This window comes from Phoca vitulina, unplaced genomic scaffold (genome assembly GCF_004348235.1).
Source record: "Phoca vitulina isolate PV1807 unplaced genomic scaffold, GSC_HSeal_1.0 scaffold29, whole genome shotgun sequence".
Classification (NCBI taxonomy): domain Eukaryota; kingdom Metazoa; phylum Chordata; class Mammalia; order Carnivora; family Phocidae; genus Phoca; species Phoca vitulina.
Window position 1 is genome coordinate 5,556,821 of NW_022589732.1, and position 14,387 is coordinate 5,571,207.

At 41.2% G+C, this 14,387-nt stretch overlaps 1 long non-coding RNA gene across 3 annotated transcripts in view; it reads left to right on the plus strand.

Annotated features, from left to right (window-relative positions):
• The window catches only part of LOC116644187, a 251,890-nt gene that overhangs the window by 100,216 nt on the left and 137,287 nt on the right, over nt 1-14,387 (plus strand). The gene's annotated exons all lie outside the window — the stretch shown is intronic.

The following is a 14,387-nucleotide window of genomic DNA, read 5'->3' on the forward strand; positions in this document are numbered from 1 at the left end:
GTTGGGTTGATCCAGGGAGCATGGAGGATTGTTCTGGAAGTGAGTAGGAACTCACCTAGTGACTAGATGTCTTAGAATTCTGTATAAATAAGGCAGATTTCAAAGGAGTGCCCCACTCTGTCCTTACGGCCTCCTCTCAGCGCTGGGCAGTCCCTTTTTGCAAAGCTTGTAAACCTGAAGTTAATCATTAAAATGATGAAGGATCAGAGACTGGCTCATTCTATCCAGACCAAGAAAAGAGACTTTCACAGGCTCTGGGAACCATTTGGCTTCCTCTTGAGGCAGCTCTGGAGAGCAAATTGGGATTAAAAAAAATCTTCATGACACGAAGGTCAAGAAACCCAGAGTACAGAACGCTTTGTTATTCTTTCAACATTTGTCACCAGATGCTTGCTTCAGATAAGTCTGACTTTGAGAAATGGTTGTGAAGACTTGCTTAGATGTGACAGCTCTAAAAGTCCCTCATGAACTCTGAAAAGGCAATCTCAGCCCAGCTGCTCATGGTTAGGGCTCTCCAGAATGAAAATGCTGTTAGCAACTGATTAATTTCTACCCTTGCACTGGCTTTGACAAACGTTCAGTGCCAAAGATGAGACTGGATTTCCCAATATTTTTCCTCCTTTCTGGACTTAACAATAGCCCTGCGTTCTTGACTACCAGGGATGGGCAGGAGTAATAGTAAACCTTGTGCATAATGAGGGCTGTCACAGTGAACTGTGAGCGCAGGGATGAGCTCATTGTGGAGGGCTGAGTTCCTGTGAGCACCTTGCAAGACAGACCCTATGGAGCATTGAAAGAGAGGGAAATACGCCAAATTAACTAAAGGCATGCAGGGGTTTGACTGTACATCTCATACATGCTGAGGCAACCTTGGAGAATTTCCTCAAGGTAATTCTTTGGGGTAAGGAGTTACACAGAATTTCCTTCAATAAAATTGTTTGCTGCACTTATTTGTAGAGAGATCTGTCTTATTAGACTGTTAACACACTGAGGGCATAAATCATGTCTTATCATTAGTTTTTTCTCATTATGAAGGACAACGGCCTTCAAAAATTACAGCATTCACACACGTTAGTTCCTCAGGTCATCGTGAAGGCTGGAATGATGGACTGAAACCAACAGGAATATAGTGAGGCTATTGGGAAAAACTTCAAGGGACCCACGGAACGGTGTCATCTTCTAATGGGATAAGAGGTTACTAATCTAATAATAACTCTTCCTTCACAAGATGTGATACCCTTTCACTTAAGCATGTCTACACTGTTATAACAGAGCCATGCTTGAAGTTCCTTTTGTTTCAGAATCCAGATTCTGTGTGCCAGCCCAATTGAATTCAATACGGGCCGTCGGGATTTGTAGTCTGAAGAAACATTGTGCGTGCACCTGGCTGTGGGTTTGTGTTTGGTCCACGTGTGTGGTTTTTGGTTGGTCGATTTAGACCTGGTTCCCAGGGTGGCCTACTCTAAATCAAGTTGAAATGTCTGGACTTCCTTGATGTACTGGAGAGCATTTTTCGTTAAAGGGTCGTCCACAGATCTCTGGAGGTACCTGAATCCACTTCAGGGGATCTGCACGTTCAAGGCTATTTTCATAGTAATACCAAGGTGTTATTTTCCTCTTTCACTGTGTTGATATTTACACTGATAGCTCAAAAGCAGTGGTGGGTAAATTTCTGGCTCCTTACCATGAATCAAAGCAGCAGCGCCAAAGTATATTAGTGGTGATTGTACTTTTCACTGCCATGCCCTGGCAGCTTTTTAAAAACCAGGTTTACCTGGGGCACCTGGGTGGCTCAGTCTGTTAAGCATCAGACTCTTGGTTTAGGCTCAGGTCATGATCTCAGGGTCATGGGATCGAGCCCATGTTGGGCTCTGCCACTCAGCACGGAGTCTGCTTGAGATTCTCTCCCTCTTCCTCAGCCCTCCCCCCCCACATGTGCTTGCTCTCTCTCTAAAATAAAATAAATAAATAAAATCTAACAAAAAAAAAAATAAAGCCCAGATTTATCTCAGAATGCTCTTGATAAAACAGTAAAAACTATTAATTTTACCAAATCTCAGCTTTTGAGTGTATGACTTCTAGCATCAGACATGGGTACAAGAGAATTAGAGACTATTTAGCTCCCCCAGTTGCAGAAAATCAGACCCTTGTAATAAATCCCCAATTCTATATGTCATTCCTAGTGGTTCATTTTCTCTGAGAGAACCCTGACTGATACAGATCTGGGGAGGGAGTCTGATAGCGGTCTTCAAATATTTGCAATGCTGTTATGTGACCAAAGAAGCAGTTTTATTCTGGGTTGATTCAAAGACTAGAATGAAGTCCCAGCGGTAGAGGAGAGAGGCAGGATGGGGTTAGGACTCTGGACACAGACTCTTTTAGTTTGGCTTAGATTCTGGCTCTGCCATTTACTTGCAGCTTTGGTTTTCTCATCTGTTAAATGGCCATAAATATAGTACTCATTTCACATGATTGTTATGAGAATTAAATGAGTTAATATTTGGAAAATGCTTTAAACAGTGCTTTTCATATAGTGAACTCTATTTAATGTTCTGTTAAAATTTAAAAAGTTATAGGGAGATAGATTTTGCTTTAAGACATAAGTACAAGAGAATTAAAGACTATTTAGCTCCCCCAATTGCAGAAAGTCAGACCCTTGTAATAAATCCCTAATTCTATATGTCATTCCTAATGGTTCATTTTCTCATATTCTTTAAGAATATTTTAGGGTTGCCTGGGTGGCTCAATTGGTTAAGCGTCTGCCTTCGGCTCATGTCACGATCCCAGGGTTCTGGGATCGAGCCCCGCATCAGGCTCTCTGCTAGGTGGTGAGTCTGCTTCTTCCTTTCCCTCTTCCTGCCACTTCTCCTGCTTGTGCTCTCTCTCTCTCTGTCAAATAAATAAATAAAATCTTAAAAGAAAAAAAAAGAATTTTTTAAAATGATCATAGCTTTCCAACAAAGTAGCAGAGTGCCGGGCAGAGAACAAAACCTCCTCTGACCCTTGGGGGGCAGAAGGAAAAAGCAACACAGATTTATAGTCCAAAGACTTAATTCAAGTCTTAATTCAAAGACTTAATTCAAGGCTCAGCCATTGGTTAGCTGTGTCATCGTAGTTAGTCATTTAATCTCTCAAAATCTCCATGTCATCATGCGCAATATAATTTAAGTGAAACAGTGTGATTGAAGGTGCTTTGTTATCTGGAAAGTGCCCTATTCATGTCGTCCTCGGCATTTCCTTGAAAGCTTTGAGGCAGAATATAGCTGAGCTGCCTTTGTCAATGACACCGGGGAAAGGATTCTTGTATCATAGAAGTTTGGACTAGATAATCCCCATGGCTCTTTCCAGCACAGAGAGTTTACCAACTGTTTCTCAAGTAGGCTGCCTGTCAAGGTTTGTGATCCTATTAAAGGAGTTAATAAGAGAAGGAATTTTTTTCCTTCTTTTTGATAGAGTGAATGAGATGGAGCTGGACTAACTGAGGAAATTAAATCAAACAATCAGCGGGGAAGGTTAGCGGTTTCTACATATATGATCATCTCGATGGTAGTTGAGGCTGCGATTTGTCGGTGCAGAAGTCCTTCATTTGAATTACAGGCAGTTTGACTTCAAAGTGTTCAATCCCATCTTCTATATGAAGGTTTGGGACAGTTTGACTTTCTCGTTTTCCCTCTTAGAGCTTCAGATTGTTATGGTTAAAAATAATGTATTTATCTTCAGTTTAGAAACCTAATAAAACTTTGACAGGAGTGTGAAATGGTACAAAGCATCTCTTCAACAAATCCATCTCAATAACACTTCTTGACAATCAAAAACCTTCAGGGCCATTCCTTAATGACTTCTGAAGTTTTCACGGATCTGTACTAAGGATGTGAGAATGACTGGAAATGGGTTTTAAAGTAGTGTTAACTTGTTTGTTTTAAAATCCACTCTCTGATTTAGGTTTTGAAAAGGGTTTGAGAATATGCTTTCAGTAAAATATAGGCTGATGAAGTGATTACAGTAACTTGTGCTCCTTGCCTGGGGGTGGGAATTACCGGGCATCTGCTCCAAGATGAAATTTGTGTAAAAGGAAAAATGTCTCTGAGGTTAGAGTCAAGCCCCAGAGGAACAAGGGGAGCTAGCAATCTATCACAAAAGAGCTGGGTGGTTGTCAAAGAGGTGAGGGCCTTGGTATCAGGACCCAGTGCAGATTCAAACAATATTGGGCAAGTTTAAAAGACGTAAGGGCTTCCTAAACCCTGTACACACCAGAATTAACTGGGAGATGCTTTTTAAGACCATGATTGCCAGCCCTCTGTATCAGATTCTAATTCAATAGATCTAGAATATGGACTAGGAATTTATAGAATTTACACAGATATAAATTTCCAGTTGATTCTGATGATCGGCAGTGTTTAGAAACCACTAGAATGATGTATTGCTCAGGAGCTTAGGTTCACAGCAAAAAGAGGGGGATTTAGATAGTGAATCTTTTTTTTTTAAAGATTTTATTTATTTGACAGAGAGAGACAGCGAGAGAGGGGACACAAGCAGGGGGAGTGGGGGAGGGAGAAGAAGGCTTCTCACTGAACGGAAGCCTGATGTGGGGTTTGATCCCAGAACCCTGGGATCATGACCTGAGCCAAAGGCAGATGCTTAACGCCTGAGCCACCCAGGTGCCCCTAGAGAGTGAATCTTAAGAATGGAGTCATTGTGGGTAATCTTTTAAAGAAATTTTAATTGTGTTTTATTTTACAATTTTTTTATTTTGGAAATTTCCATACTTACCCAAAGGTAAAGTGAATAGTAGAATCAACTATATAATGTATAATGTATCTGTCACATTAAACAATTATTGCCATGCTGCCTGTCTTGTTTCACCTGCTCTCCTCTCCTTCCCCATTTTTTATAAAGACTATAACATTTTATTTAAAGATTTATTTATTTATTTTAGAGAGAGAGAGAGCACACAAGCAGGGGGAGGGGCAGAAGGAGATGGAGAGAATCTCAAGTAGGCTCTGACTCCCCACTGAGTGAGGAGCCTGATGTGGGGCTCAATCTCACCACCCTGAGATCATGACCTGAGCCGAAATCAAGAGTTGGCTGCTTAACCGACTGAGCCACCCAGGTGCCCCCAAGACTATAATATTTTAAAGCAAATTCCAAACATCAACATTTCTTCTCTAATGGGTGAGTCCTTTTCAAAAAAGTAATTGTCATACCATTATCATGTCTAACAAAATGACCAGTAATTCTTTAATATTACTTAGTAATAATCTATATTCAAATTCTTCAACTGTCTCAAAATTGTCACAAAAGCCAGTAAGTAGAAGAAGTTGGAATTTGAATTCAGGCAGTCAGACTCCAGCAGACTCTAAAATCCATAACTCATAAAAAGAGAAAGAAGAGAGTATGTTGAAGGCAATCCTGATGAATTGAATCTTAATAGTCTTTGGGATCTTGGGGAATAAGAACCAGTCGTCAGCTCTGACGGGACAATTGTAAATGCAGGGAGTTTAGAAAGTGGGTCAGTTTCTGTGACCCAGTCGCATCATTCTATGGCCCTGTGATCATGGGGAATGACTTTCTGTCCATATCTGACAGACGGAGCTGAATACAACTTGAACATATTCTTCCAGATTTGCTGAGGTGTGGAGACATTTTCTGGGAGGGAATACAGGTGCAGCTTTTTGACCCAAGGTTGTCTTAGGTAATATCATCTAATCTCTTCATCATACACAGTTGTATTATACCTCTTGTGGCTTGGCCTTTGGCCCTTGGGTTTAGGATGAAACAAAATATAATAGGTGTTAAGTACATATTGAATGAATGAATGAATGAATGAATGAATGGAATATAACTTGTATTTGGCACTCAATACACCTTAGATTAACTCTGCTTTATCAAATCTATGATCCTAATTTATGGTAACGACACTTTTTGTAGATAAAATGTTTGTAAGTCATTTAAAATTTTGTGTATTCAGAGAATTTACTCTTAAGAGTTATCTGACAATGAATTCATCCTGAGGGGAAGCACCTTTAGTCAATGGAAATCACATGTCCTAATACACCTGTAGGAAAAGAAATACATTTTGAATATTTTTTTCCTCAAAAGATAACTGATCTACACCTGTATTTTAGAGATTTAAATATATCTCTTCAGGTGACATCGGCATAGGCCAGTAGGAGAAGCTGCAGTTGCTAAAGAGTTAGAATGATTTAGAGTGAGGAATGGAAAATGGGAATCTTATAGGACAATTGAGGAGAAAAGTCTCTTAATGCTTTGATTCTAAAGTTCTCTGATGCTGGGCTTGACTCTTGAGTCACCAGTTTTCTGGGGTAGAGGCTGTTGGTTCTTACCTATGTCTGCCTTCTCCTTTTCTCCCTGTGCTCAGAGCTGGAGCACATTTCCCGGCCTGCCCTGGAAGTGGGTGTGGTCGCATGGCGGAGTTCTAGCCAGTAGGGTGTGAGTGGAAGTGATGCACATCCCTTGTTAGTCTGGACGCTCATAACTTCTCATGCATGGCCCCCATTCTCTTCCTCTGTCCGCAGGCTGGATGCAGGCCATCAGAGAACTCCTAGGCTCCTTCCATGTTGGGGTCTCCGACATTATATAAGAAATAAACCTCTACAATGAGAGCCACTGGAATATGGCCATTTGCTCTGGCAGTTAGCTTAGCCTGGCTTATATGGTTTCTAAACAGCAGGATGAAAATATGGAGTTGGGTCTCTAGGGATTTAGGGAGGTAGTATGAGAGAGTGGTTTAACACATGTGTGAGCTTAGAAAATAAAAACACTTGGGGCACCTGGGTGGCTCAGGTCATGATCCTGGAGTCCTGGGATGGAGCCCCAGGTCGGGTTCCCTGCTCAGCAGGGAACATGTTTCTCCCTCTCCCTCTGCCCCTCTTCCCACTCATTCTCTCTCTTTCAAATAAATAAATAAAAACCTTAAAAAAAAAAAAAAGAAAATACAAAGACTTTACTGGAGTAAAGTCTGGTCCCATTTCTGTTATGTAGCTGTTGGAGAGCAAAAATTCCTGTCCCCTTCCAGGTCCTTCTAGCCAGACTAAGAATCCAATTGACATGAGACAGATTAACAGGAGAAAATCAAATTTAATTTTATATGTATGGGGAATCCCACAGACATGGAAATTCCAAAGACAGGCAAAATGGAGGTAAATATGCCATTCTGAACTAAGGACAAGGGGCAGGGGTCTGGGACTTCAAAGAGAAGAAAGGCAATTCATAGGAAGAGGAAAAAGAGTGAATGTTCGGTAAACAAATGCTTGGTGGGCCCCTGGGTGGGGAATGGGACATAGAGGACTTTGATCAATGTCTCCCATACCAAGTTTATAGTATAATGTAATTATCTATGGTGATAGTTCTCTTCCTGAAGCATGTCATCCATCTGTACTCTTTTTAGGCAGTTGTGGTGGAGGTAAAGAGCTGAATCTGCTGGGTTCTGATTGCTTTTTTAACTCAAAATAATTTTCACGCCAAAGTGGCCCATTTTGGGGCAGCTTGCCCTTGGCCCCTATGTAACTCTGTGACTTTGGATGATTTACTTAACTTTTTTAGGTCTCAGTTTCTTCATCTCTAAAATGGGGATAATCATTATACCCACCTGAAAGGATTATTATGAGAACTGAACGAAATTGCCCCTCAGAACAAATAATAATTATAATAAAGTCAGCTATTATTATTAGAATTGACCATGGATACATTATACTTTATTCACGCATGTTTTCAAAGTGCTTAGTATGTCACAGCAAGGTTTTGGGAAAGGATATAAAGATTAGCGGGTCTGATTTTTGCTTTCAGAGAGCCCCCAGTGTAGGAAGACAATTGAAGGGCAAACCATGATAAGGGCATAGGGCATAAGAGATTACAGTAAGTGAATGGCTTTGTGAATCTGTAAGCTTTTAAATCTGATGAGTATAATATAATAAATATTCCTGTGCCAAAGATATGTATCAGTAGGTGGAGGTAGAAAAAGGATTTTGTTGGAATATATATAGTATATATATGTTATATATATATATATTCCCCCCTCCTGCAAACTTGCTGATGAAGTTACAAGCGCAGAACCAGATTACTTTGCTGGAAGTCAATTGGTTCTTGTAACAGTGAGTGCTGAAAGTGGAGGTTTGGTCATTTCAGGGCAATATCTGGAGCTTTGTAAACAGCTCGAGATGATTAATTTACTCTAGCAGTGAATAAGAGCCGTGCTGCAGTGTATCCTCAAGGCTGACTTCTTAGTGGTAATTTTACTCAGTCAATTACCGCTTTTTCTCTTGTCAATTTCCTCTCCACCAAGCCATCACAATATGCAGAGGAAAATGCAGGTAGATGACAAAACACAGGGTTTGGGAATCTATCCATACCTCTGGGGCATCTGGGAATTTTACCATGAAAAGGGCATGGCACATGGAAACACTAATTAAACTTCCATTTAAAAATTTTCGAGTGTGTGTGGGCTTTGGAATCAAGGAGACATCCCTGAGGATAATTCTTCTTCAAGAGCCTAGTAAATATTTTTTTCTTGACGCGTAAACAAATATTTTCTCAAGCTATTAGTTGCCAGGCACTGTGCTAAGAGCTTTGGACTCAAAGACGGGTAAACAACATCTGAAGTCTTATGGAAAATATTGATTTATACAAATAGTTACAACTTTATGAATGTTGTAATAGGTAGATATTCTGATTGGAGCCCTGTCTCACGTGACACTATGTCTGGGGAGACACTTGAAGGTATGATGGCTCAGCTGCTTCTTCGAGGGAGAACGGGATTTCTCAGGCAAAGAGAGTAGCAGGCTTTCCAGGTAGTGGAGGCAAGACGTGTTGGTCCAGGACCCTTTTCAATGATGACTTCTTGGGGTCATGGGATATCTTAAAAGATGTCAAAGATCTTCGGCTCAAAGAACTGGGACATTTTATTGAACACATGACATCCACCAGATATCAGGAGATGAGACAAAGCTGCTAAGTCTACCTCTGAGAAAGTTTCACAAATATTTCCTAAACCCCCATAAGATTATTTTCTTAATCCAGACTCCTCCCATCACTATAATCATTCTCCTAATGAAAGAAGCAGGAGGAGAAATTTCTGACATTTTTCTTGTCCAGAGGCCTTGTCCTCTTTTCTAGTTTATGATTTATAATAGTTCAGGCAAAGTGCTCTGACTATCCCAAGTTACCTAAAATTAACATATCAGTTAATTGGATTTGATACCATTAGAGGGATGGGGAAGTATTCTGAAGCAATTGGTTGGAATTAAGGACATAAAAAGAAAGGCATTATGCAAATGTTTGGTTATTAAGATATTCTGCCTAGAGGGGATAAAGTCAGATAATGAGAAATGAATGAGGATCTAAGGCTCCTGTATGTTTTAATATTAAATTTCTTTAAGAGTAATATTTGGTGTCCTTAGCAGCATGCTTTTGCCAACGCACAGGAAGAGAGGCATAAAAAAGCACCGGACACTCTGGACAGTATGTGGGTGTGGAGTGTTGGAAGGATAACTGAGGTGGAGTGAGAAGGTAGACATTCTAAGGCCCACGACATCGATCGGTTCAATTATGGAGCACCTTGCATATCGTATGGGGCTCTTTCTAATACAGGTAATAATGTATTCCGGAACATCTAATATGAGTAATAACTTTGTTGGTATACTTTCTAGGTTATGAGACAGTTTTCCCATTCATCATCTTGCGTGACTCTCACAGCAGTCTGGAAGTGGTCCGGTGACTGCCCCAGGTCACACAATTAGAGCTGTGGAGATGGATCTTTCTGAAGGCACTTTCTCTCATTTCCTTGCTGAAAACAATTGGGATGACAGACCATGAATAACTTGTTATCTTTGGGCATTGAGATAATAATTGATAATCTGGTTGGTAATGAGATTTTTGAACTTGATGAAATTTAATTCTGGGGTTACTGCCTCTGACGTGAAGAATTCAGACCACTCACTTCAATGGGGATATTTTTCTGCTTGATTGGGGCTTTAATGGCTCATTGCCTGGGCATTGCAGTCCCTGGCACCTCCGATATTAATTGGGGGAACACCCAAGGACTGGCTCTGCAGGCCTTTTCTGAGAGAAGCTCCCTCCCCTAGCAGTGTGTGAACATTCAGTGGGAGAGATTCTGTGGACTTCACTTACTCCCCCTGTTATTCTCCAGGGCCAAGCAGCCTAGGGCCAGGATCTCTAGAGGGAAGAAAGCCTCTTTACTGCATCCTTGAATGGGCAGGACTGTTCATTTTTCCTTTCATCCTTTTGTGTATGACTTTATAAGGTTCTAGCCGGTAACCTTAAAGTTGGAGAACTGAACTGGAAAGGTATGTTTAGGTCCAATTGTTTTAGCACCAGAGTAAACTGTTTTGTTCTAAGATACTTTATTTTCTGAGTCTTGTCCTTCCAACAGGATTGTAAGTTGCTGGAGGGCAAGGACCTCTTTTCTAGATCATTTGGTTTTCACACACCACCTTTGACCCCTTCAGCCTTTCTATCTTGGTTTCAGAAGGGCTTGAATAAAACCTTGTGTCCCATGGGAATAAAAGGATGGAGTGTTTAAGGGTCAGGTGCTAGAGGCAGATGACCTGCTTTTAAAATTCCAGCTCCATCACCGACTAACTGCGTGAGCGTGGACAAGCTATGTAACTCCTCTAAGCTGGCTGCCATTTCAACTGGTAACTGGGGATGTTTGAACCTACCTACTATGATAGCTGTGGAAATAAACTGGATGTCGCATTTGAAGCATTTGGCACAGGGCTTGACACACGATGATTAATCAATGTGAGCGATCATGAGCATCGATCATCGTCATCATCATCATCATTTTTATTACTTTCATCAGCATCATCCTTCGGGGTTGGCAGATGATAATGTGTAATTTTGATTATTATCAGCTTGGAAAGTTCTTGGTGTTGTGACATAGGGCTCCCTCTGTGGCTTTATCCTGTTTAGATAAACTTAGAAGGCATCATTGGGCAGTGTAAGGTGACACAAACGTATGAAGATCAGTACAGGCAGAGCTGATGGAATTCAAGTTTGAAATACTGGGCTAAAACTGGCAACGCTGCATTTAGCAGAGACAAGTATATGGAATTGTTAGATTAAAAGTCAAAGAGTTAAAAATAAAATCGCCCAAGTACAGGACTGGATGGAAGTTAGTATGAAAACATCTTGAGGATTTTGCTGACCAGGAGTTGAGTCTGAGATGCTGGCATGAGGCTTTGTCTAGAGAAAGATTACTTTAGGTTTCTGCTATGCGCTGAATGTTTGTGTCTCCCCAAAATTCGTACGTAGAAAATTAAGCCCTAATGTGATGTATTTGGAGGTGGGGCCTTTGGGAGGTGATTAAATTATGAGGCTGGAGCCCTTATGAATGGGATCAGTGACCTTAGAAAAGAGACCCAGAGAGTTCTCTGTCCTTCTGCCACATGAGGACAATGAGGACACAGAAAAAACAAACAAACAAAACAAAACAAAACAAAACTGTCTGTGAACCAGGAAGCAGGGCCTCAGCAGACATTGATTCTGCCAGCACCTTGATCTTGGACTTCGCAGCCTCCAGAACTGTGAGAATAAATTTCTGTTGTTTATAAGCCAGTCAGCCCAGTCCATGGTATTTTGTTATAATAGCCTGAATGGACTAGGAGAGCTACATTGATCAGAGTACAGTGTTCAATCAAGGGAAGTAACAGACTTGCTGTTTGTGGCACCAGCTCGAGCACATCTGAAATACTGTGTTTAAGTTTAGTTACCCTTGCAATCATCTTGTTATCACTTCATTAAAGGTTTGAGCTCCTTTCTTAACTGTGGATAAAATGAATCCACAGGAGGGCGGATTTGTTAAATCGTCCTACCCTGCCCATCATTTTGTAGCTAATGACTCTGCTGATAAATTTCAACTTGTCTAAACATTCTTGACTCCTTTCTCAAGAGAGGTTCTTTCTCACTTTGGGCCTGACTTGAAGAGCCAGTTATGTTACTTTGTTTTCTGTTTGGGAGGGTTAGACCTAGTATCCTTTTGACCATGTAATTTCCATCCTGTGTGATCCTGACTTTTCCTCCACAATTCTCACTCCCAATACTGACCCTCTGTGCTGTCCCTGCTGTGCCCGCTGCTGTAGCTTCTAATTTGCTTCATGATCCTCATTCTGTCTTTCCCTTCTGTGTAGGGGTTTCCTTTTTACTGCAGCTAGTAACTTAATTTTACCCTAATAATGACTTGTATAATAGCATACTTTGCAGATTATACATTTGTTTAAAATGCAGTGACATTCAGTGCTCCAGCCAAAAGGAGATTAATGGCAAGAATTTTGGAACTTGTAGCAGGCTGGTGCAGGGGAGCTTGCTTTCACAAGGGACCTCATCATCGTGGCAGGTGGTGCCTGGTGATTGTAGTGGGGGAGGCAGCCCTGTGTTCAGCACCTGCAAGGTTCCTTTTCGTGTTGGGGTGAGGGCTTGGCAAGGGGGATTGGAATTCCATTGAGTTCAGTGGGGACCTGGACAGAAAATTCAGGTTGTTGAAGTTATTTGACTGTGTTTTTATCCTGAGACCAGAAAAATCTGCTGACATTTGGATTCAATCTCATTTAGCTGGGGGTCTTTTGGAGGCAGTGACAGGAAATTATCACCCAGTCCATTGATGGTGACTATTTCAGACCATGCCAGACCGAAGCAAGAAGAATATTAGGTAAGTGGAACTTTTAGAGAGCAATTAAGCCAGACAATTTAATCTGCAATCTAAGTAAGGTGGAGAGTACTTATTATTCTGTGCATTATTCACACCTTAACTCTGCATAGGGACCTCAGTTTATATCCGTATGAGTCGCCTTCTCTTCTCTAGCGAGGGGAACTGGGATACCTATTTTGCTATCATTTTTACTGCAGAGTTTATACATTTCTCTTGAAGATCTTCCATGATATTTTTTGATTAGAAATTATGCCAGTTATATCATGGGGAGTGATTAATGTAAAAGATGATGACTTATATGGATGAAATTTTAACTGTGATAGTAATCCAGTTGTAATTACTTTAGTCACCACAGAGCAAAAGGTAGCATGGCAATGTCTTCAATTTTCACAGTTGCATGGCTTCCTTATGCTTTAGGAAAGGGAGGCCACAGAAAGAATGATGAGAGGAAAAAGGGGAAAAAGAATAATTTCTTGCCCTGCAGTTTTGGAATACAGTTTTGGAACTCAGGGCAGAAGCAATAGTGAGAGAAAAGACATGAGAGGCCATTTGTGTGTTTTTTTTTTTTTTTTTTTTTTTTTGGTCATGACCTTGAGAGGGGCAGAGAACTGTGGGAGAGCCAGTGGGCCCAAGAGTCTTCTAGGTCAAGGGAAGTGGGACTGGAATTCAGCATGGGTAGCATGCCCAGGAACCTGATGGAAATGCAGATGTCACCTCAGTGGATACAGCGTGGAAAGATAATGACATCCTGGGACTAAGGGGAAGAGTTAGATCTTAGGGATGGTGGATGGATGACACTCAAAAACCAGATACCTCAAAAGCCCTGGCTTTGTGCTGTCCCCACCCTGCCACCTTGCCTCTCCACCCCCCACCAGGTATAACAGAGAAGACAGACATCCTGAGGTGAGTTTACTCAGAATTGACCATGATTAACATTTTTTTAAAAGATATATTTATTTGAGAGATAGAGAGAGTGAGAGAGAGAGAAAGAGAATGAGTGGGAGGGGCAGAGGGAGAGAGAATCTCAACCAGACTCCGTGATGAGTGCAGAGCATGACACAGGGCTCAATCCCACGACCCTGAGATCACGACCTGAGCTGAAACCAAGAGTGGGATGCTTAACCGACTGAGCCACCCAGGCACCCCTACCATGATTAACATTTTATCCTTGATGTAATAAGGATTCAAGATAGACATTATGTTCTAGACAAATGCTCAGTTTTAGAAAAATTATTACCTGTGTGACAGTAGCTGAGTTACCTAACCTTTCTGAGCTGGTTTACTCCTCTTTAAAATGAAGATAAAAGTATTCACCTACAGGGATTTTGTGAAGATAAAATGAGGTCAACTGTGAGCCCATTATATTGTCAAGCAGAAGGAAAGTACTCAAAAATTATTAGTTTCCCTTAATGCTCCTCTGGAAAGCCTAAAGGTGTAAAAAGGTAACGTAAATCAAATGTTAAAATGTGTGATATAAACATTGAATCAGCAGCAAAGTTGCATGCTCACTTGCCACCTTGTCTAGGGCTGGGTTGGAGTCTCTCCATTCACTGCAAATAATGAGCAAGGCTGTCTGACCACCTAGAAGGCAGTTTGGACACTGAGCCCTGTCTCTCTCGGAAGCATGGAAAGGCTTTCACCTGTTTCCATCCCAAGTCTTCCTTTCTTTCCGAAAGTATTGTTCAGCAGCCCCATTCAGCCG